We start from the raw sequence: 25733 nt of genomic DNA, 5'->3' as shown, positions 1-25733 counted from the left end.
CTCACAGTTACCATTGTACCTAACCAAGCTGCTCCAATAGTGCGCACCTACCGGAGGATCTACGTTTCTTTTTTGCCACGTTAATTGACAACCTCCTAGTAGATCCTTCACTGGGAGCTGCACACATAACCAAATGTTTAAATATAGGGACAATAGGAGGGCAGTCTTTGAGAATGCCTTCAAAGAAGAAGGAGCTCCCCCGATTGTGGTAGATACCAACTTGGGGGAAGCCATGAGAGAATTAGAACACATTCTATTAAAAGAGAGCCGCATATGGTGGGAGGTACTTACATTGGAGAAATATTTGACTGATTCACTAGTACCGAAAGGACTGAGAATCCATAAGAGTGCCTCCTTCACATCTGCAAGTGATACGTTCAAACAGGAGTGGGACAAAATACTACAGTCTTGTCCCTTCGGATTAATGAAATTAATCATTGATGACAGAAGGAAAGAATTGAGTAAATTGGAGGAGGCTATCGTGACCCAGAAAAACACGATATCCCGCTTTACAGATACAAGGGAATATAAGGACTTTGAGACCAAAATTGAACTCAACCTAAAGAAAAATGAGAAATTACTGATGGATCGAAAGGTCAAGAAATTCAATAGAGACAGGACAGGAGAACAACAGACAGAGCAGGAGGAACCTCCCCATCAGAATTTAAATACTCCAATTAATACTCAGAAATGGGGTAAATCCCCCCACATGAGGCACAATCGAAACACCTCCAATCATAGAGGACGGCCAAGAAAGAGGTCACATAGGGCTATACAAGAACAAGAGATAGAAAAGGCAGGGGGGAACCATCAAGGTAGTAAAGATACCCCATACCATCTTCGACCACAGAATAATCCCCTACCACAAAGAAAGACCCGCCTAAGAGATAGGAGACAAGCATATCAGTCGCCCATCACAAGAACTGAGAACCGTGATGACCATCTTGAGAATGTGTGGAGAACTCCACCACAACTACTCGGATCCTATAAAGAGAGAAGGAATACTGTCTCAAATAATAGGGGAAGAGACCATTCTCAGGGAAGAAAAGGCAAACCGTCTTTTTTAGGGGTGGGAGGGTTCCCCAACCGACACAAATAACAAAAAGAGGGTGCCGGGGGGGGAAACATAAAAGTAGGATCCGGAACCCCAAAAGAGGAAAAAAACACCTTAAATAAAGTAAGGGGAGAGACGAGATGGGGATAAGTGGGATAAATGGCCCCAACAAAGGGGGAAAGGTTAAGATTTTTAACCTGAGTGACCATGTGTTGGCTAAGGAGGAAATTTCGGTCCTAGAAAAAGGTCTGAAATTTGCTCCGGCTATTCCTCTTAACAAATTCTCCACTTTTATTGACTTAAACAAATACACCAGGAAACTAACATTAAAACGTTTCTTTTTGAATAAGGAAAGCCAAGTGGATACCCCACAAAAAACGGCCAATACACCGTTTAAACCAAAATCGGTCTTCTATCTGATTCAGAGTAAGGGGAAATTCATTGACACTTTTTACGACCTAGTGTATCAAGACCTTAAAGAACTACCCACTAGTAACATCAGATTCAATATGACTTGGAAAGAGAGACAGGCTCTAAAAACTCTAACGGAAAACACCGAATTAGTAATCAAACCCGCCGATAAAGGCGGCGGGGTGGTGGTTCTCAGTAGACGTATGTATGAGGAAGAAATAGTGAGACAAGTTGAAGACCAGGAGACTTATACCAAACTAAGGAAGGACCCTACCCAAGAGATTCTAGAGAAACTCCAAATTTTATTAACAAACTATTTGGAGAACAATGTCCTGGAAGAAAGAGAGTTTAAATTTATTCTCAACGAGGAACCTGTTATCCCTATCATTTACATCTTACCCAAGATACATAAGGATCCACTGAGACCACCAGGGAGGCCGATTGTGTCGGGAATTAATTCCGTGACCTCCAACCTGTCCGAATTTTTAGACTTTCACCTCCAACCATTAGTTTTAAAGAATCAGTCCCATTTGAAAGACACCACAGATTTTTTAAATCTTCTGGCCACCATGGAATGGTCAGACTCACATGTGATGGTGACAGCTGACGTCAAGTCACTGTACACCATCATAAAACATGAGGATGGCATTTTAGCAGTCACAGAGGCGCTGAAAAGAAGTGAAATTACACAAGGCCTACAAGACTTCATCATAAAGGGAGTAAATTTCATTCTGACGAACAATTATTTCCATTTCAAAGACACCTTCTACCTACAGAAGGTAGGCACAGCCATGGGCACCAGGTTCGCTCCGAGTTATGCCAACCTCTTTATGGAGAGGTGGGAGGAGCAATATATTTGGAACAACAACCCATTCGGAGCGAACCTGGTGTCCTGGTCTAGATATATTGACGACGTATTCTTTGTGTGGAGGGGAGATCTCACCTCACTGAATGAATTCTGTCAATATCTTAATCAAAACCAAATTAATGTGGCCTTCACTTTTGAAAAAAGTAGTGAGGAACTACACTTTCTAGATGTAACCATTTACTCTAAAGATGGTAATCTTCACACGAAGAATTACAAAAAGCCGACTGACTCTAGAGCCTATCTAAAACAAAACAGCTGTCATCATCCCGACTGGCTAGGGTCGATACCCTGTGGCCAAATACGCCGCCTGCGGAGGAACTGCACAGAGACATCTGTCTTTGAAGAACAGGCTAAGGAAATGCAGGAGGACTTCCTCAACTCAGGTTATGCAACAGACAAAGTAAATAGTACCATCACGAAGATCAATGGGCTTGCAAGGACAGAACTCCTTTCCAAGAAAAACAAACAGCCTGGAGCTAGGGACAAACTTTTTGAATGGGCGTTTGTAACGTCATTCAATAGTCAATATAGGGACCTTGAAAGAATCCTAGCAAGACATTGGGGGGTGCTAAAAAGGGACCCGATAGTGGGTAACCAACTGCCCAAAAAACCCAAGTGTATATACAGGAGAGCGCCCAACCTCAGCAGTACTTTAGTTCGAGGGGCCTTGCCACCGGCCAAATCACTACCCACCATTAAATCGAAGGGTTTCTTCCGGTGTGGCATGTGCATAGGCTGCCGTACCATCAAAGGGGATGGTAACAGCAAAGTGACTGACTTAACAATTAATGAAAGGAAGATTAACATCAGGGAATTTGTGACTTGCAATTCGAAGAACGTCATATACGCTGTAGAATGCACCTGTGGTCTGTTTTACATTGGCAGGACCTCGAGACCGTTGAAGATCCGTATCGGTGAACACCTGAGAAACATTAGGAATGGGTTAACAACACATGCATTATCTGAACATTTCCGTCAAATGCACAATAAATGCTCATCTGCCATTAGAAGGTTTGTGGGGCTACAGTGGGCAAAGGGACACTGGAGACAAAGAGATCTCCCCACACAACTAGCAAAGGCAGAGATTAAACAGATCTTTGAATGCAATACCCTGAAACCGGGGGGACTGAACCTCGATTTTGAGGTGAAATGGTTTCTGTAAAATAAAGATTACATCATTCTGCACGGGCTAAGGATGCACTGCACTTTATTGTTTGACTTGCACTTTATTTCGTTTTAAAAAAAACTAAATACATATTGATTTTTCCCTTTCTGTATATCCTCTATGTATTTTGGATCGCTGTGGCTGTATGAGCAACGTAAAAACAGCAATGGATCCTATATTGCTACAGGACTATCATGTATCCGTCACCATAGCAACGATCCGCCGGAAGTAACGTAACTATGATTTAGGACACACTCAGCACAAGCATTGGACAGAAAGCGGAAGTGACGGCAGGACGCCACAAGACTCATGGGACTTGTAGTTTGTCTATGTATAGGAGTCACTGGCATCCGCCGCACTTCCGGTCATACGAGGAACAAGCCGCTAGGACGGAAGTGACGCGGCGAACCGGGGAACCTGGGAAATGTAGTTTTCAGGTTGATTTGAGCCACCTGCACCTTCCACATTTTCATTGGACAACCAGCATTTAAAAAGCGGACGAGGACACCACAATAACATCGGATGCCCTGACAAAGACCCGATGCAAAGGGTCGAAACGCGTTGGCTATATCCATCCCAGGAACACAGGGGGAACCTTTGACTGAACACCGGAGAAGAGGGGGAGAAGGCGCTGCGGTTGCCATAGGAGATTTCCATCTACACGCTTATTAATACCTTCCTCCGGTAATTATATACATTGGATACCCCATGTGAACAGATTCAGTTTGGCCACACACTGTCTTATGTGTCCATTGATCAATCATTCATATTTTACACATGTTTGTTAATGATTGATACTCCGAACTTCATTCATGATTGTATAGTAGCTGCTATGTTTTAACCAGCATGTCAGAATAAATGTTTTTGTTTTTATTGTTCAAATGGTGCTTCACTATATGCACTTTTCATGTCTTTTTCATCTGGGGATAAAAAATTCCTTAGCTCATAGGAAAGAATTATAGAGTTCAGCACATATCTGACTCCAAGAAGTTACCCACGTGATGCGCCTGGTTGTATGTACTGGTACCTTTTTTCTTAACATAGGAGATAATATGGCCTCGAAGGACTGCCTTAGAGGCCCCCCAAAAGAGTGGAGTGTTAGATACTTGATCTAAGTTGTCAGTAGTATAATTATGCCCGGAATGTTTGAGATGTAATAAGAAATCCTCTGAGTGTATGAGATATGCTGGGAATCTCCAACATTTAGAAATGTTCTGGGGTAGGGATAAATGTAGGGACAGGGTGATGGGAGCGTGGTCTGAAATAATGATGTCCTTGATTGAGGTGTGGGTGACTTTAAAGAAAAGGTGTTTAGACAGAAATAAATAGTCAATGCGAGAGTGGGTGGAGTGCGGGTGTGAATAAAAAGAATAATCCCGTTGGAGGGGATGGTGTGTACGCCAAGGGTCTAGTAAGGTAAGTTGAGAGCAAAGAGAGGAAAGCAGAGTAGAAGAGGATCCGGGTTTTTTGGTACTCACCCCCGACCTGTCCATGGATGGATCAACGACCGTGTTGAAATCTCCCCCTAGGATTACATTTTTGCCGCCCCAGGACAGAACTCTCTGAAGGATATCTGCAAAGAAGAGATTGTTAGATCCGGTGGGTGCATATAAATTCAAAAAGGTATATATCACACTATCAATGGAGACATCTAGGAGGATAAATCTGCCCTCTGGGTCAATATATTTTTTAAGGATGGAGAATTGGAGATTTCTATGAAAGAGGATGGCAACCCCTCTGGTTTTATTGGTGTAAGGAGCAGATATACATTCCCCAATCCAGGGGGCTTTTAGTGACACAGGGGAATCATGCACCCAGTGTGTTTCTTGTAGGAACACGACTTGGGGGGATAAGCGAGAAAGGTGGGCAGTCACCTTCTTGCGTTTAATGGGGCTGTTGAGGCCCTCCACATTCCAAGAAACTATATTAAAATCTAAAAGTGGGGTTGTCACCGGAGTTGAGGTCTGAGTGGTAGCATGGGTAGCTATGCTATCCTACCCCCGTAGATGGAAAGTAGAATATCAAAATCGTATAGGTGAAATGGTGCCCCCCCCCCCCCCAATGAGCAAGGAGGGGCCAACCTATGGAGGATCGAGACACATTATCCCAGCAGGCAGAACGAGCAAACAAACAAACAGACAAAGACATTAAACTAACAAATATGAAACAATGGGAGGTGGAGCCTCCGGCATGCGCAAATAGCATGCCTATATCATATCCCGAACACTGTGTGACCTGTTAATCAAGACAAGTATAAAGATATGCAAACGTTAAGTAATGGTGGACAGTCAAGTGTCAGGGTGTGCAAAATGGGCCTTTGCCGCCATCGGATCATCAAAAAAGCATGGTTTCCCATTGACAAAGACCCGAAGACGGGCAGGGTATAATAGTGAGAACTTGACGTTGTCTTCAAACAATCGCTTGCATATCGGAGCGAACTCTCTGCGCTTGTTGGCGACATGGGTGGAGAAGTCCTGGAAGATAAGCAGCCTTTCACCCTTATAGAGGAGACACTCTGACTTGCGGTAATGGTCTAAGAGCTTGGCTTTATCCGCGTAGTTTAGAATCCATAGGATAACAGGTCTAGGGCGTCCGGCTGAGTCTCTGCGTTCAGGGCCGATCCTATGTGCCCTTTCAATGGCTAACGAAGAGCCCTGAAGATCCATACCTAATTTGTCAGGTAGCCAGTTGGCTAAAAGGTCCAGCAGTGCATGGCCCCTTATCGACTTAGGTATGCCCACCACCCTCAGGTTATTTCGACGGCTCCGATTCTCCAAGTCATCTAGTTTATCAGTAAGTCCTTTAATTTCTGTGGTCTGGGACTGTATGGTAGATTGTGCGGCTTGTAGGTCGTCCTCCAATGTTGAGACCCTCTGTTCAACTTCATCTAGACGACCACTGTGTTGAGTTAGCTGGGCTAAGGTGGAGTCAATGGCTTCTTTGATGCCCGCCAGTTTTTCGTCTAGGAGAGGTCCGAGAACCGCAGCAATGTCAGTGGGTTTCATCTTAGGCTGTTTAGTAGTCGTAGTATTAGTACGTTTTCTTTGGGAGCGGGATCGGGTGGTGGAGCAATCGGAGTCAGAAGAATTTCTGCGGGATGTGTCCTCGCGTGTGCCTGAGATAAGACTAGTTGAGGACATTGGAGTGGACACCAGGAACTTTTCCATATGAGGTCGTCAGAAATAGGTATGTAAAATAGAAATAAAGTAGGGCACAGAGAGTGATTTGATGGGGGTCACATAAGCGTAGGGGAGGTCTTGGAAAGTTACATTGCTATGAAGATAGCCGACATGTCAGGTCGTTACGGGGCAAATTCACAAGAAGTAACGTGTTAGCGGTGTCACCATGTGACACTCCGAAATGTCACAGCCGCGTGATGTATATGTCGAAAGGCTTGAGGTGATGTTGTGAGAGCTAGACATCCACTTCAGTGAGCCCACAGCTTCAGGACACAGCAGATTACGACAGGGTTGTTGAGGTATCACATCGGGTATTTCAAGATGATATATAGTGATGATTCCCCTCCGGTTGTCAGATAGGAGACCTGTGGACAGGCAGGATTATAGAAATAAATATGTAGCAGCTGCAAATCCAGAAGCAACCACCAGAGGGAGCTCCTGTTACAGCCTATCTCCAGCTATGAAGCAGGATGGGTGCCATGCCAAACTCAAGATGGCCGCCGCCAGTCGATGAGACCAGGTCCCTCCGGAGCTCTCCTGGCCGTTATCTCCCGTCAGCGGAGTGGGAGAGCTGTGAAACGGGGGTAAGTGAGGCGGGGGGCGGATGTCAGGCGCCTGTAGAGGCCGGGGATCGGCGAGGCAGCGCAGAAGATGAGATTTTAGGCGGCGCCAACCACAAGATGGCCGCCAGCCGCCCGTTCTGTGTGTCCCGGCCACTGTCTCCCGCAGGCCGCCCGGTCTCCGGTCCTCAGTGGGGCTTTAGGGGCTTGCTGGGCAGGATGTCCGACCCCCAGAGAGCTGATTAGGTGGGGGGGAAAGTCCGTACAGCCGCCGCTCCGGGCCCGGCGGCTCCCCGTCCTCACCCCAAAATCGAGGCCCCGGCTTCAGGGACAGAGGTAGGCCGCAATCCGCGGGGGGCAGCGCAGGGCCCCCCCGATTCCGCAGCCTCGACCTTTGAATGCAGGGTGATTCAGCAGGGCTTAGGGGTCTGTGTAGGTGTATAGAAGCCCTCAAATCTGGGCCAGGGGGTCTTTTTAAAAAGTTGCTGGCTGGAGCTCTGCAAGATCCTGACCTCCCTTGATGCCAGCTAGGCCACGCCCCAATCTTTAAATGTTTTAATCGGTCACAGACTACTTCCTCGCATAAATAAGTACCTATCAGTGGGATATTCTCATTATTGAGATTATGTGTTAGTTCCTGAATTGGGTCCTCTCTAGTAAATACTGTTGAAAAAAACTAATTTAGTGTGTCCGCTATGTCATTATCATTTTTGCTTAAGACTCCCAACTTGTCTTTTAAAGGGCCTATACTCTCCTTCTTTAATCTCTTGCTATTAATGTATTTAAATAATTTTTTGGGATTCGCTTTGCTTTCCTTTGATACTAGTTTTTCAGTTTCTACTTTAGCCACTCTTCTTTCATTTTTGCATATTTTGTTACATTTCTTATAGTGCTGAAATGACTCTGCTTCCCCGTCAGATTTGTATTTTTTAAATGCTCTCCTTTTCTTGCCCATAAGTTCCTTTATCTTTATGTTAAGCCACATCGGTTTATGATTTTTATTCCTATTTTTGCTGCTCGTAGGAATACATTTGAGTGTATTTTTAGCTAGCAGGAATTTTAGTACCTCCCATTTCTCCGTAGTATTTTTTCCTAAAAACAAACCTTCCCATTCAATATCCCTGAAAAATACCCTCATCTTTTCAAAATTCGCTTTGCTAAAGTTTAGAGTCCTAGTTGAGCCAGTATAGGGCTGTTTATGAAAACTGATATTGAATGTGACCATATTGTGGTCGCTGTTTCCTATGGGTTCCCCTACTATAATACCTGATACCAAATCCCCATTGTTTGTTAATACCAGGTCTAAGATTGCATTGTACCTAGTTGGTTCCTCAATTAGTTGAAATAAGTAGTTATCATTAAGTGTGTTTAAAAACATATTGCCCCTAGCAGTATCACATCGTTTTTCCAGTTTATCTCTGGATAGTTAAAATCTCCCATCACTACTAACGGGTATATGCAATTGCGGTCGAATTGCCGCGAAAGTAAAAAAATGGGGCATTTTCGACAATGCAATACAGTACTTTTCGTCAAAATACCTGCCGTTTCAGATTCGACTTTTTGCAAATCGACATTTTCAAAATTCGACATGTCTGCAATGGTCAAAATGCGGCTTTTCGACAAAAGTATATTCAATTGAAGAATGTCGATTCGACAACAGTGCTTTTCGACAGTCTTTTCGTCAATTTCATTCCGCCTCACTTTGCTGGCGAGAGCTGATAAAAAAAATTTTTACATTTATTTTTTTTGCTTTTTGGATTGCTAATAGCATATCTATTTATATTTGAAGGGATTATCTATTGGTTTGTCTTTTTTTGACTCACAAGTATTATTTAATTGATTTTTAAAAAGAATATTTTTTTCTTCACTCTGCTGAGGGAAATGTACCCATGATTCCACAGTTTTACCCAGGATACACTTCTGCAAAGCCACTCCTCTATCCTCACTCCCGGGTTTGAGACTTCAGGGAGAAGGAGCCATTACAGTCAGCTCTCTTGTGGAATCGTTTTTTTAGGACAATCCCTGCGTTTTAACACATTTATATCCTATTTTTGTACTGACTACAATAATGGAGCCTTTTTCTGACCAGATTGTGATGTTCATGCTGGCTTCAAGCATGGAGGAAGAAAGGGCTGGTGAACATCAGGATCAAAGTCAGCAAATGTCTGCATTGGGTGAGTCAGTATTGTGTGTTTCATTTCCACGTCCACACCAGTATCGCACTAGGCGTGAACTGGAGGATCTCAGCGAGTTCGAGGTGATTCAAAATTATCGCTTATCGACTCGCGACATATATTCGCTGTACGCTCTGTTGGAGGCCGACCTGGAACCTCGGGCACGGACCAATCGCGCAGTCAGCGGTTTCCAGAAACTGCTGGCTACGTTACATTTTTTGGTGTCAGGCACATTCCAGCCTACTTTGTCTCAAACATGCGGTTTTTCACAGTCAACACTGTCACGCTGTATAACCCAGGTCATTAGGGCTTTCCGCAAATTGACGATCCAGTTCATCAGATTTCCAGATACGGACAGCGGATGGTGTGAGATCAAATTAGGCTTTTTCACCAAACACAATTTTCCCAATGTTCTGGGCGCGATTGACTGTACCCACGTGCAGATCAGACCGCCACGGAATTCCGAATAATTTTTTCGGAACTGAAAACATTTCCATTCCATGAATATACAGGCGGTCTGTGATGTCAACATGAAATTTTTGAATATTTTGGTGGGATTTCCTGGATCGTCTCACGACTCCTTCATCCTAAGCCAGTCATCGCTGTTTGACAATTTCGAAACAGGAAACATGCCGGGTGGCTGGCTGTTAGGTATTTATTTTAATTGTTTTTATTTTATTTTATTTTTTATTTTTATTTTTTATATTACCCACCATTTTTTTCATTTGCATAGGCGATGCGGGTTATCCCAACAAATCTTGGCTCTTGACCCCATTGTCTAATCCTGGTGGTAGAGCAGAAAAACGTTACCAAGAGACACACAAAGCATCGAGGGGAGTAATTGAGCGTGCCTCCGGTGTACTTAAAAGCCGGTTTAGATGTTTAGACACTTCCGGTGGTGCTCTTTTGTACTCACCGGCGAAGGTTTGCGGCATGGTAAATGCATGTTGTATTTTACACAACATATGTGTCGCAAACCATTTGCCGGTGACTCTTCGTCGCAGTGCTTTCCGACGCGGGAACCGTTCTTCTGCTCCACCGGTGGGTATGGACGAAGGAGATGATTCTCGACGGACATTGATCCAAAGCTTTTTTTCCACTGCCTGTAAGTATACTTGTAATATTTGTATTATCGTGTAAACTGAGATTGTAATATTCTAAAAAAAATTGTTTATTTATGTATTTCAGAGTTTTACGTCCTGTTGACGCACCTTCCCAGCAATGTTTTCAATGTTTTATCCTGTTGATGACCTGTTACCCCGTTTTTTCCTGTTGTTGGGTTGCCGCAAATATTGGACCTGTTTATCCCACTCTACCATTGGCGACCTACTTGTGATGTGGACCTGAACCTCCGCCATGTAGCAGACAACCCCCCTCAGGTGAGATGTATTGCCCAAAACTCCCTCTTGACCAAGTAACCCCGGCATGTCCAAAGTGCAGCCCTCCGGCATTTGCAAAACTGCACATCCAATCATGACCTGACAGCAATGCTTACGCTGCATCAGGGAATGTTTGGATGTGTAGTTTCTCAAGTGCCGGAGGGTTGCATTTGGGACAAAGGCCGATGTAACCAGCTTGTACCTTGTCTTTGGATGACACAAATACCTGGAACCTCATACTATTCTCTTCCACAGGTCTTGCGGAGTATCCTTCCCAAGTTGCGTGGATGTGAAGAGACACGACAGTTCCCCTGATGTACCATGGGCGACCTACTTGTGATGTGGACCTGAACCTCTGCCATGTAGCAGACAACCCCCCTCAGGTGAGATGTATTGCACAAAACTCCCTCTTGACCAAGTAACCCCGGTATGTCCAAAGTGCAGCCCTCCGGCATTTGCAAAACTGCACATCCAATCATGACCTGACAGCAATGCTTACACTGTGTCAGGGAATGTTTGGATGTGTAGTTTCTCAAGTGCCGGAGGGTTGCATTTGGGACAAAGGCCGATGTAACCTACTTGTACCTTGTCTTTGGATGACACAAATACCTGGAACCTCATACTATTCTCTTCCACAGGTCTTGGAGTATCCTTCCCAAGGTGCAGGAACCAGCGTGGATGTCAAGGGACAAGATAGTTCCCCTGCTGTACCATGGGCGACCTACCACAATACCCCTGCATCTCTGAAATGCCATATTTTACATTTTAACTAATAATTTAAAGAAAAACCACACAAAACTTCTCATTTTAAAAACTTATTGAAGAATTAAAATTTTATTTTTTTTGGGATTAAAAATTAAAATGAAATAAAAACAAAAAAAGTAGTGTTTGTTCTTCTTTACATTCTTTTCTTGTGTAGAGATCTGTGGAAAAAAAAAAAGAAATTCCATATTAAGTAAAGACACTAATGTCATGTTCATTCCTTTCCCAAGAACATTTGTAAAACCACACAGTCCAGCATGACCCATTGCTGGACTGTGTTGTTCCCCAAGGGCAGGCGGTCCAAAGTGGCAGAGTGCTGTCAGTGGTCAGCACTTTGACACGCCTGCACTTGTGGAACCATACAGCCCAGCATGACCCATTGCTGGACTGTGTTGTTCCCCAAGGGCAGGCGGTCCAAAGTGGCACAGTGGTGTCAGTGGTCAGCACTTTGACACGCCTGCACTTGTGGAACCACACAGCCCAGCATGACCCATTGCTGGACCGTGTTGTTCCCCAAGGGCAGGCGGTCCAAAGTTTCTTGAATACATACATTGAAACATGGCTTTACTCACCTTGGTACGCACAACACAAACTACGCCGTCCACTTCAATTTTCCACCCAATCCTATGAAGAAGCCAAAAATAAACACTAGTGAATAGTAAATTCACACAACAGTGAAAGCCTATTTTACACCAATACAAAAAGGAGTTTTTTTTTTTTTTTTAAAGTGGTATCAGTATAGCTCTTTGGCCCATCATACATGTAACCACAACGAGCTTTCATCAGTTACCACACGCGCCCGCATACATGCCCGCGCGTGTATGTCTAGACATAAAGCTCCTTGGTAGTATCCAGTCGGGGGTGGGGGAGCCCAACACAAATATAAAACAATATTAAGAAAAAAAAAACTAATGGGAGGGGGAGAAAGGGAAACATGAAAAACATAAGAGTAAATAATAAAACAATATGACCGGGCTTATGGTGGTTGTCCGTCCGGATCCTCTTCCTCCTGATGGGGCGTCGATGCCCTGGGCGGCTGTGGAGTGCGTTGACTTGGTCTCGGTGGCCGTGATGGCGTAGATGATGCGGCCGGTGTTGGTGATGGAGGCATCTGGTAGGTGGGGTACATCCCTGTATATCCTTGGTACAGCTGTGACCGTCCATACCAGGATCGTGGTGGAGCAAGGGCAGGAGGCGTCAGTGTGGCTTGTGGTGGCGGATGTGGTGGTTCACCAGCGTGTTGTTGAGCTGGCTCTGGAAGCTTATCATAGATCATCTGTAGCGTTGTTGCGATGATCTGGTGGCTGGATGCGGAATGTCGTTGGCTCTCCGACATGTTGTCAACGCTGTGTGCCAGGCATGATGTGTTATCCACCAGCCGGTTGATGGATGTGGCCAGAACATGAAGGATGTCCATAGTCTCCCTGTGATCTTCTCGTCTGGTCTTTTGCATTTCTGCCGTGCTGTCGGCAAGAGCCTTTTGCATGTCAACCAAACCGTTTGCCATCTTATCCATTGTCTTCTCCATGGCGTCCAGTCTGGTTCCAACGACAACCCGAAAACTATCCTGGCTGACATTCATCTCTGCTGCCAGGGTGTTTACCCTCTGAATATTTGAGGGATCCTGCCCTTGCTGTACGTCTGCCACCAATTGCATTTGTGAAGCTGAAAAGAAAATTAGAAATTAGTATACACATTCATACATTTGTTTGAAGGTTCACAATTTGATAATTACTCACACAGGGATGTAGAAACAGCGGGCTGCTGCACTTCCACCTCGTCGTCCGACGAATCCTGTAGGAGATCCGGCCTGAAGAAGGGACCAATCCCCAACGCAAGTCAGCTGCTGGTCCGTGGCACCTCTGTTTGCAAAATAAAAAAATAAAAAATAAAGTTAATAAACTATACAAAAATGGCGACCCCCCCTCCCCTCCCCCCCCCCAAAAAAAATAATAATTTAAAAACCTCCTCCATCCGGTGGTGCCGCTGCTCCAGGAGCTTCACTTGTCCTCAATTCTGGAGACTTTTCAAGGGTATGGCTGGATACGTCTGCACGGCTGTCTTCAAACCCAAGAAAAGTCTCGTCCGTTAACCCTGTTGACTCAAACAGTTCCGGTGATGGGTCCACAAGGGTAGTGTCTTGTTGAGGATCTACGGTCACAGTCCCAGAGCTCCTGGAGAGATGACGAGCTGGTGATGGCCTGCGCGCAGGAGATGTAGTTTGGCACCCAGATGGTGGTGTGGTCGCCGACGGTGTCTGGCGCGCAGGTGATGTTCTGCGCGCTGATGTCTGGCACGCAGGTGAGGGTCTGCGCGCTGACGATGTCTGGCGCGCAGGTGACTTTCTGCGCGCTGACGATGTGTGGCGCGCAGGTGATGATCTGCGCGCTGCTGATGCTTGCTGCACAGGTGATGGTCCGCGCGCTGCCGATGTCCTGCGCGCAGGTGATGTCCTCTGGGCAGGCGTGTCTGGGGAAAAAGAACAAACACATTGGCAAATAAAAAAAATAAAAAAAAGATTAGTGCAGCTCATCTCAATGTATTCTTACCATCAGGCCTCCTTTTGGACTGCTTGTCTCCCGCCGTCTTCCGTCTTCTGGGTGGTCCTTCCTCCTCGCGAACTCCTTGGACCATGACAGGGTTCATGCGCCCTTTAATAACGTTCTCCCAGGGTAGCCACTTCAGATTGAGAGCCGGACCACCTCCCGTAGCTGTCTCATGTCGGCACTGAATCCCCATCTTCTTCTTGGTCTGTCTGCGGCAATCACTGTACCGCTTCATGCAGTTTCTGGTGCTCCGGCGGTTTCCAGATACTGCAGTGACTTGTCTCGCGATGGCATCCCAGATGTTTCGCTTGGTCTTAGCTGCTGTGGTCTGTGCCCTTGGTCCATACAGAACGTCGTAGGACCTGTCGACACCATCCACTAGGGCACAGTTTTCCGCCTCAGTGTATCTGGGTCCACGCGGCTTCTTCTGTCCTGCATCTTCACCAGAGGCTTCCTCCTCCGACTGATCCTCTGGCTGGCTTCTTGCCTTTAGGGATAAAAAAAAACCCATGCATTTAATAAGATCGGTATGTACCTGTGAGTGTCAGTATCCCTGGCAGTGCGCAAAGATACCTGTAGGTGTGCATGGCAGTGCGCAAACTAGGGTGTGTCAAGTTGGATGCTATTGTGTCTGCAGGTGTTGTCAGTATTTACCTTTCTAGGCCTTTTCTTTTTCTTTTGCTTCTCCCTTTGGTCCCTTGACGACCGCGGCTAGTCACTGGATGCCTGTTCGGTCGTATCCTCCTCCTGGGTCGGCTCCCACTCCTCATTGCTGTGCAGGGAAAATTCTTCTGAGGGGTGGGGGGAAGGGGGGGATCGGGCCGCTTGTCCCTGGACATCTCTGTTGTAAAAAGAAAAAAATTATTTTTACAAATTTAACACACATTACATAATTACATGCAACCACACGTCATGCTGCTGGGACCCCAGTGCTCAAGCAGGACCAAACACAACAACAAAAAATTGAAAAAAACCTCAGCCAAACAAGCCAAAACATCCCTGCATATGCTGGAGGTCAACCAGTGCTAAAAAAAAAAGAGCAAAAAAAACATGTTTTGGAAACAAACAACAGCACGTCGGCCACATGGCAGATACTGACACACTCTAAAATCACCCCAAACAAGCCCAAAAGCATCCCTGCATATGCTGGAGGTCAACCAGTGCTAAAAAAGGAGCAGAAAAACATGTTTTGGAAACAAACAACAGCACGTCGGCCACATGGCAGATACCGACACACTCTAAAATCACCCCAAACAAGCCCAAAAGCATCCCTGCATATGCTGGAGGTCAACCAGTGCTAAAAAAGGATCAAAAAACCATGTTTTGGTAATAAACAACACCACATGTCGGCCACATGGCAGATACCGACACACTCAAAGTCAGCCCAAACAAGCCAAAAAGTACCTCCAGCATGTGCAGGGATGCACCAGTGCTAAAATAGGAGCAAAAAAAATGTTTTGGAAACAAACGTCAACACATGTCGGCCACATGGCAGATACCGACACACTCTAAAATCACCCCAAACAAGCCAAAAAGCATCCCTGCACATGCTGGAGGTCAACCAGTGCTAAAATATGAGCAAAAAAACATGTTATGGAAACAAACGACATCACATGTCGACCACATGGCAGATACCGACACGCTCAAAGTCAGCCCAAACAAGCCAAAAAGTACCTCCAGCATGTGCAGAGATGCACCAGTGCTAAAATAGGAGCAAAAAAACATGTTTTGGGAACAAACAACAACACATGTCGGCCACATGGCAGATACCGACACACTGAAAAGTCACCCCAAACAAGCCAAAAAGCATCCCTGCACATGCTGGAGGTCAACCAGTGCTAAAGTAGGAGCAAAAAACATGTTTTGTAAACAAACGACACCACATGTCGGCCACATGGCAGATACCGACACGGTCAAAGTCAGCCCAAACAAGCCAAAAAGTACCTCCAGCATGTGCAGGGATGCTCCAGTGGTAAAATAGGAGCAAAAAAACATGTTTTGGGAACAAACAACAACAGATGTCGGCCACATGGCAGATACCGACACACTGAAAAGTCACCCCAAACATGCCAAAAATCATTCCTGCACATGCTGGAGGTACACCAGTGAAAAAGCATGACCCAAAAAAACATTTTCTGAAGAAAAAAAACGTGAAAAACTACCCCCAAACACAAAACTCCCAAAAAAACCATGCAGCAATACAAGCAGGAGCTATATACACATACCTGCACACATATACATACCCCAAACACCCCAAAGCAATGCCACATGTACACCTCATGGCACCCCCCACTACACAAACACATACATGCAACGCCAGACCACATGTGGTACTTACCTACAAATGTAGAAATCGCTCCAAAAATGACTCTCCTCCGGGGTAACAGGTATCCTCCTGTCCGTCCTGGATTAAAGCCTGCTGGGTGTCCAAACGATACCACAGCAAACAACAACCAATTTGCTAGCTCTGCACCTCCACACACCTCTCTGCAGGTTCACAAAATGGCTGCTGAGCATGCAGCAAACAAGCCCTATAAAGGGCTCAAAACGGCGGGAAGTTGAATCCAGGACGCCCACTACTCGACGATTGGTCCGTTATTCGACAAGGTGAGTGTCGAATGCGTTTTGTATTGAATATGTCGAATTCATGGTCCCGGGTGGAGGGTTTCGGCTGTCGAGTACAGTCGAATCCTAAAACGGTCGAAAAAAAGACGCAATTCGTCCGGAATTGCATATACCCCATCTCCTACTCCTGCTGCTCTTTCAATTTGCTTTAGTAACAATTCCTCATCAGATACGTTGATACCAGGCGGCCTATAGCATACACCCAATAGTAACTTTTTTATTCCTTTTTCCCCGGATGCAATTTCTACCCATAATGTCTCGACAGTGTCTACAGTCCCCTCCTGAATATCTTCCCGTATATCAGGTTTTAAAAACGGCTTTACGTAAAGACACACCCCTCCACCCTTTTTATTTAGTCTGTCTCTCCTAAACAGTGTATAGCCCTCTAGATTGACTGTCCAATCATGAGATTCATCCCACCAAGTTTCAGTAATGCCTATAATATCATACTGTTTGCTTGCTGCAAGTATTTCTAGTTCACCCTTTTCACCAGTAATGCTTCTAGCGTTTACATACATACAACTAAGATAAGTATTTTCCCTTGCGTTAGGGACATCTTTCACCTTATGTAGCAATTAGAGATGAGCGCCTGAAATTTTTCGGGTTTTGTGTTTTGGTTTTGGGTTCGGTTCCGCGGCCGTGTTTTGGGTTCGAACGCGTTTTGGCAAAACCTCACCGAATTATTTTTGTCGGATTCGGGTGTGTTTTGGATTCGGGTGTTTTTTTCAAAAAACCCTAAAAAACAGCTTAAATCATAGAATTTGGGGGTAATTTTGATCCCAAAGTATTATTAACCTCAAAAAACATAATTTACACTCATTTTCAGCCTATTCTGAACACATCACACCTCACAATATTATTTTTAGTCCTAAAATTTGCACCGAGGTCGCTGTGTGAGTAAGATAAGCGACCCTAGTGGCCGACACAAACACCGGGCCCATCTAGGAGTGGCACTGCAGTGTCACGCAGGATGTCCCTTCCAAAAAACCCTCCCCAAACAGCACATGACGCAAAGAAAAAAAGAGGCGCAATGAGGTAGCTGTGTGAGTAAGATTAGCGACCCTAGTGGCCGACACAAACACCGGGCCCATCTAGGAGTGGCACTGCAGTGTCACGCAGGATGTCCCTTCCAAAAAACCCTCCCCAAACAGCACATGACGCAAAGAAAAAAAGAGGCGCAATGAGGTAGCTGACTGTGTGAGAAAGATAAGCGACCCTAGTGGCCGACACAAACACCGGGCCCATCTAGGAGTGGCACTGCAGTGTCACGCAGGATGGCCCTTCCAAAAAACCCTCCCCAAACAGCACATGACGCAAAGAAAAAAAGAGGCGCAATGAGGTAGCTGACTGTGTGAGTAAGATTAGCGACCCTAGTGGCCGACACAAACACCGGGCACATCTAGGAGTGGCACTGCAGTGTCACGCAGGATGTCCCTTCCAAAAAACCCTCCCCAAACAGCACATGACGCAAAGAAAAAAAGAGGCGCAATGAGGTAGCTGTGTGAGTAAGATTAGCGACCCTAGTGGCCGACACAAACACCGGGCCCATCTAGGAGTGGCACTGCAGTGTCACGCAGGATGTCCCTTCCAAAAAACCCTCCCCAATCAGCACATGATGCAAAGAAAAAGAAAAGAAAAAAGAGGTGCAAGATGGAATTATCCTTGGGCCCTCCCACCCACCCTTATGTTGTATAAACAAAACAGGACATGCACACTTTAACCAACCCATCATTTCAGTGACAGGGTCTGCCACACGACTGTGACTGATATGACGGGTTGGTTTGGACCCCCCCCAAAAAAGAAGCAATTAATCTCTCCTTGCACAAACTGGCTCTACAGAGGCAAGATGTCCACCTCATCTTCACCCTCCGATATATCACCGTGTACATCCCCCTCCTCACAGATTATCAATTCGTCCCCACTGGAATCCACCATCTCAGCTCCCTGTGTACTTTGTGGAGGCAATTGCTGCTGGTCAATGTCTCCGCGGAGGAATTGATTATAATTCATTTTAATGAACATCATCTTCTCCACATTTTCTGGATGTAACCTCGTACGCCGATTGCTGACAAGGTGAGCGGCGGCACTAAACACTCTTTCGGAGTACACACTTGTGGGAGGGCAACTTAGGTAGAATAAAGCCAGTTTGTGCAAGGGCCTCCAAATTGCCTCTTTTTCCTGCCAGTATAAGTACGGACTGTGTGACGTGCCTACTTGGATGCGGTCACTCATATAATCCTCCACCATTCTATCAATGTTGAGAGAATCATATGCAGTGACAGTAGACGACATGTCCGTAATCGTTGTCAGGTCCTTCAGTCCGGACCAGATGTCAGCATCAGCAGTCGCTCCAGACTGCCCTGCATCACCGCCAGCGGGTGGGCTCGGAATTCTGAGCCTTTTCCTCGCACCCCCAGTTGCGGGAGAATGTGAAGGAGGAGATGTTGACAGGTCGCGTTCCGCTTGACTTGACAATTTTGTCACCAGCAGGTCTTTCAACCCCAGCAGACCTGTGTCTGCCGGAAAGAGAGATCCAAGGTAGGCTTTAAATCTAGGATCGAGCACGGTGGCCAAAATGTAGTGCTCTGATTTCAACAGATTGACCACCCGTGAATCCTTGTTAAGCGAATTAAGGGCTGCATCCACAAGTCCCACATGCCTAGCGGAATCGCTCCGTGTTAGCTCCTTCTTCAATGCCTCCAGCTTCTTCTGCAAAAGCCTGATGAGGGGAATGACCTGACTCAGGCTGGCAGTGTCTGAACTGACTTCACGTGTGGCAAGTTCAAAGGGCATCAGAACCTTGCACAACGTTGAAATCATTCTCCACTGCACTTGAGACAGGTGCATTCCACCTACTATATCGTGCTCAATTGTATAGGCTTGAATGGCCTTTTGCTGCTCTTCCAACCTCTGAAGCATATAGAGGGTTGAATTCCACCTCGTTACCACTTCTTGCTTCAGATGATGGCAGGGCAGGTTCAGTAGTTTTTGGTGGTGCTCCAGTTTTCTGTACGTGGTGCCTGTACGCCGAAAGTGTCCCGCAATTCTTCTGGCCACCGACAGCATCTCTTGCACGCCCCTGTCGTTTTTTAAAAAATTCTGCACCACCAAATTCAAGGTATGTGCAAAACATGGGACGTGCTGGAATTGGCCCAGATTTAATGCACACACAATATTGCTGGCGTTGTCCGATGCCACAAATCCACAGGAGAGTCCAATTGGGGTAAGCCATTCCGCGATGATCTTCCTCAGTTGCCGTAAGAGGTTTTCAGCTGTGTGCGTATTCTGGAAAGCGGTGATACAAAGCGTAGCCTGCCTAGGAAAGAGTTGGCGTTTGCGAGATGCTGCTACTGGTGCCGCCGCTGCTGTTCTTGCGGCGGGAGTCCATACATCTACCCAGTGGGCTGTCACAGTCATATAGTCCTGACCCTGCCCTGCTCCACTTGTCCACATGTCCGTGGTTAAGTGGACATTGGGTACAGCTGCATTTTTTAGGACACTGGTGACTCTTTTTCTGAGGTCTGTGTACATTTTCGGTATCGCCTGCCTAGAGAAATGGAACCTAGATGGTATTTGGTACCGGGGACACAGTACCTCCAACAAGTCTCTAGTTGGCTCTGCAGTAATGATGGATACCGGAACCACGTTTCTCACCACCCAGGATGCCAAGGCCTCAGTTATCCGCTTTGCAGTAGGATGACTGCTGTGATATTTCATCTTCCTCGCAAAGGACTGTTGAACAGTCAATTGCTTACTGGAAGTAGTACAAGTGGGCTTACGACTTCCCCTCTGGGATGACCATCGACTCCCAGCGGCAACAACAGCAGCGCCAGCAGCAGTAGGCGTTACACGCAAGGATGCATCGGAGGAATCCCAGGCAGGAGAGGACTCGTCAGACTTGCCAGTGACATGGCCTGCAGGACTATTGGCATTCCTGGGGAAGGAGGAAATTGACACTGAGGGAGTTGGTGGGGTGGTTTGCGTGAGCTTGGTTACAAGAGGAAGGGATTTACTGGTCAGTGGACTGCTTCCGCTGTCACCCAAAGTTTTTGAACTTGTCACTGACTTATTATGAATGCGCTGCAGGTGACGTATAAGGGAGGATGTTCCGAGGTGGTTAACGTCCTTACCCCTACTTATTACAGCTTGACAAAGGGAACACACGGCTTGACACCTGTTGTCCGCATTTCTGGTGAAATACCTCCACACCGAAGAGCTGATTTTTTGGTATTTTCACCTGGCATGTCAACGGCCATATTCCTCCCACGGACAACAGGTGTCTCCCCGGGTGCCTGACTTAAACAAACCACCTCACCATCAGAATCCTCCTGGTCAATTTCCTCCCCAGCGCCAGCAACACCCATATCCTCCTCATCCTGGTGTACTTCAACACTGACATCTTCAATCTGACTATCAGGAACTGGACTGCGGGTGCTCCTTCCAGCACTTGCAGGGGGCGTGCAAATGGTGGAAGGCGCATGCTCTTCACCTCCAGTGTTGGGAAGGTCAGGCATCGCAACCGACACAATTGGACTCTCCTTGTGGATTTGGGATTTCGAAGAACGCACAGTTCTTTGCGGTGCTTTTGCCAGCTTGAGTCTTTTCAGTTTTCTAGCGAGAGGCTGAGTGCTTCCATCCTCATGTGAAGCTGAACCACTAGCCATGAACATAGGCCAGGGCCTCAGCCGTTCCTTGCCACTCCGTGTGGTAAATGGCATATTGGCAAGTTTACGCTTCTCCTCCGACAATTTTATTTTAGGTTTTGGAGTCCTTTTTTTTCTGATATTTGGTGTTTTGGATTTGACATGCTCTGTACTATGACATTGGGCATCGGCCTTGGCAGACGACGTTGCTGGCATTTCATCGTCTCGGCCATGACTAGTGGCAGCAGCTTCAGCACGAGGTGGAAGTGGATCTTGATCTTTCCCTAATTTTGGAACCTCAACTTTTTTGTTCTCCATATTTTATAGGCAGAACTAAAAGGCACCTCAGGTAAACAATGGAGATGGATGGATTGGATACTAGTATTGGATACCTGCCGACTGCCGACACAGAGGTAGCCACAGCCGTGAACTACCGCACTGTACACTGGTTGATAAAGAGATAGTAGTATACTCGTAACAACTAGTATGACACTATGACGACGGTATAAAGAATGAAAAAAAAACCACGGTTAGGTGGTATATATTATAATAATAATACAATTATGGATGGACGGACTGCCTGCCGACTGCCGACACAGAGGTAGCCACAGCCGTGAACTACCGCAGTGTACACTGGTTGATAAAGAGATAGTAGTATACTCGTAACAACTAGTATGACACTATGACGACGGTATAAAGAATGAAAAAAAAACCACGGTTAGGTGGTATATATTATAATAATAATACAATTATGGATGGACGGACTGCCTGCCGACTGCCGACACAGAGGTAGCCACAGCCGTGAACTACCGCACTGTACACTGGTTGATAAAGAGATAGTAGTATACTCGTAGCAACTAGTATGACACTATGACGACGGTATAAAGAATGAAAAAAAAACCACGGTTAGGTGGTATATATTATAATAATAATACAATTATGGATGGACGGACTGCCTGCCGACTGCCGACACAGAGGTAGCCACAGCCGTGAACTACCGCACTGTACACTGGTTGATAAAGAGATAGTAGTATACTCGTAACAACTAGTATGACACTATGACGACGGTATAAAGAATGAAAAAAAAACCACGGTTAGGTGGTATATATTATAATAATAATACAATTATGGATGGACGGACTGCCTGCCGACTGCCGACACAGAGGTAGCCACAGCCGTGAACTACCGCACTGTACACTGGTTGATAAAGAGATAGTAGTATACTCGTAACAACTAGTATGACACTATGACGACGGTATAAAGAATGAAAAAAAAACCACGGTTAGGTGGTATATATTATAATAATAATACAATTATGGATGGACGGACTGCCTGCCGACTGCCGACACAGAGGTAGCCACAGCCGTGAACTACCGCACTGTACACTGGTTGATAAAGAGATAGTAGTATACTCGTAACAACTAGTATGACACTATGACGACGGTATAAAGAATGAAAAAAAAACCACGGTTAGGTGGTATATATTATAATAATAATACAATTATGGATGGACGGACTGCCTGCCGACTGCCGACACAGAGGTAGCCACAGCCGTGAACTACCGCACTGTACACTGGTTGATAAAGAGATAGTAGTATACTCGTAACAACTAGTATGACACTATGACGACGGTATAAAGAATGAAAAAAAAAACCACGGTTAGGTGGTATATATTATAATAATAATACAATTATGGATGGACGGACTGCCTGCCGACTGCCGACACAGAGGTAGCCACAGCCGTGAACTACCGCACTGTACACTGGTTGATAAAGAGATAGTAGTATACTCGTAACAACTAGTATGACACTATGACGACGGTATAAAGAAAGAAAAAAAAATACCACAGTTAGGTGGTATATATTATAATAATAATACAATTATGGATGGACGGACTGCCTGCCGACTGCCGACACAGAGGTAGCCACAGCCGTGAACTACCGCACTGTACACTGGTTGATAAAGAGATAGTAGTATACTCGTAACAACTAGTATGACACTATGACGACGGTATAAAGAATGAAAAAAAAACCACGGTTAGGTGGTATATATTATAATAATAATACAATTATGGATGGACGGACTGCCTGCCGACTGCCGACACAGAGGTAGCCACAGCCGTGAACTACCGCACTGTACACTGGTTGATAAAGAGATAGTAGTATACTCGTAACAACTAGTATGACACTATGACGACGGTATAAAGAATGAAAAAAAAACCACGGTTAGGTGGTATATATTATAATAATAATACAATTATGGATGGACGGACTGCCTGCCGACTGCCGACACAGAGGTAGCCACAGCCGTGAACTACCGCACTGTACACTGGTTGATAAAGAGATAGTAGTATACTCGTAACAACTAGTATGACACTATGACGACGGTATAAAGAATGAAAAAAAAACCACGGTTAGGTGGTATATATTATAATAATAATACAATTATGGATGGACGGACTGCCTGCCGACTGCCGACACAGAGGTAGCCACAGCCGTGAACTACCGCACTGTACACTGGTTGATAAAGAGATAGTAGTATACTCGTAACAACTAGTATGACACTATGACGACGGTATAAAGAATGAAAAAAAAACCACGGTTAGGTGGTATATATTATAATAATAATACAATTATGGATGGACGGACTGCCTGCCGACTGCCGACACAGAGGTAGCCACAGCCGTGAACTACCGCACTGTACACTGGTTGATAAAGAGATAGTAGTATACTCGTAACAACTAGTATGACACTATGACGACGGTATAAAGAATGAAAAAAAAACCACGGTTAGGTGGTATATATTATAATAATAATACAATTATGGATGGACGGACTGCCTGCCGACTGCCGACACAGAGGTAGCCACAGCCGTGAACTACCGCACTGTACACTGGTTGATAAAGAGATAGTAGTATACTCGTAACAACTAGTATGACACTATGACGACGGTATAAAGAAAGAAAAAAAAATACCACAGTTAGGTGGTATATATTATAATAATAATACAATTATGGATGGACGGACTGCCTGCCGACTGCCGACACAGAGGTAGCCACAGCCGTGAACTACCGCACTGTACACTGGTTGATAAAGAGATAGTAGTATACTCGTAACAACTAGTATGACACTATGACGACGGTATAAAGAATGAAAAAAAAACCACGGTTAGGTGGTATATATTATAATAATAATACAATTATGGATGGACGGACTGCCTGCCGACTGCCGACACAGAGGTAGCCACAGCCGTGAACTACCGCACTGTACACTGGTTGATAAAGAGATAGTAGTATACTCGTAACAACTAGTATGACACTATGACGACGGTATAAAGAATGAAAAAAAAACCACGGTTAGGTGGTATATATTATAATAATAATACAATTATGGATGGACGGACTGCCTGCCGACTGCCGACACAGAGGTAGCCACAGCCGTGAACTACCGCACTGTACACTGGTTGATAAAGAGATAGTAGTATACTCGTAACAACTAGTATGACACTATGACGACGGTATAAAGAATGAAAAAAAAACCACGGTTAGGTGGTATATATTATAATAATAATACAATTATGGATGGACGGACTGCCTGCCGACTGCCGACACAGAGGTAGCCACAGCCGTGAACTACCGCACTGTACACTGGTTGATAAAGAGATAGTAGTATACTCGTAACAACTAGTATGACACTATGACGGTATAAAGAATGAAAAAAAAACCACGGTTAGGTGGTATATATTATAATAATAATACAATTATGGATGGACGGACTGCCTGCCGACTGCCGACACAGAGGTAGCCACAGCCGTGAACTACCGCACTGTACACTGGTTGATAAAGAGATAGTAGTATACTCGTAACAACTAGTATGACACTATGACGGTATAAAGAATGAAAAAAAAAACACGGTTAGGTGGTATATATTATAATAATAATACAATTATGGATGGACGGACTGCCTGCCGACTGCCGACACAGAGGTAGCCACAGCCGTGAACTACCGCACTGTACACTGGTTGATAAAGAGATAGTAGTATACTCGTAACAACTAGTATGACACTATGACGACGGTATAAAGAAAGAAAAAAAAATACCACAGTTAGGTGGTATATATTGTAATACAATTATGGATGGACGGACTGCCTGCCGAGTTCCGACTGCCGACACAGAGGTAGCCACAGCCGTGAACTACCGCACTGTACTGTGTCTGCTGCTAATATAGACTGGTTGATAAAGAGATAGTATACAATACATACAACAATATACTACTATGCTGGTGGTCAGGCACTGGTCACCACTAGTCACACTGGCAGTGGCACTCCTGCAGCAAAAGTGTGCACTGTTTAATTTTAAATTAATATAA

At 45.3% G+C, this 25733-nt stretch overlaps 1 long non-coding RNA gene across 1 annotated transcript in view; it reads left to right on the top strand.

The window, feature by feature from the left end:
* The window catches only part of LOC134958003 (uncharacterized), a 307169-nt gene that overhangs the window by 125585 nt on the left and 155851 nt on the right, over window positions 1-25733 (top strand). The gene's annotated exons all lie outside the window — the stretch shown is intronic.

This window comes from Pseudophryne corroboree, chromosome 1 (assembly GCF_028390025.1).
Source record: "Pseudophryne corroboree isolate aPseCor3 chromosome 1, aPseCor3.hap2, whole genome shotgun sequence".
In the NCBI taxonomy this organism is placed as follows: Eukaryota; Metazoa; Chordata; class Amphibia; order Anura; family Myobatrachidae; genus Pseudophryne; species Pseudophryne corroboree.
Note: the sequence above shows the minus strand (reverse complement) of the source record. Positions and strands in the feature narration are given on the sequence as shown.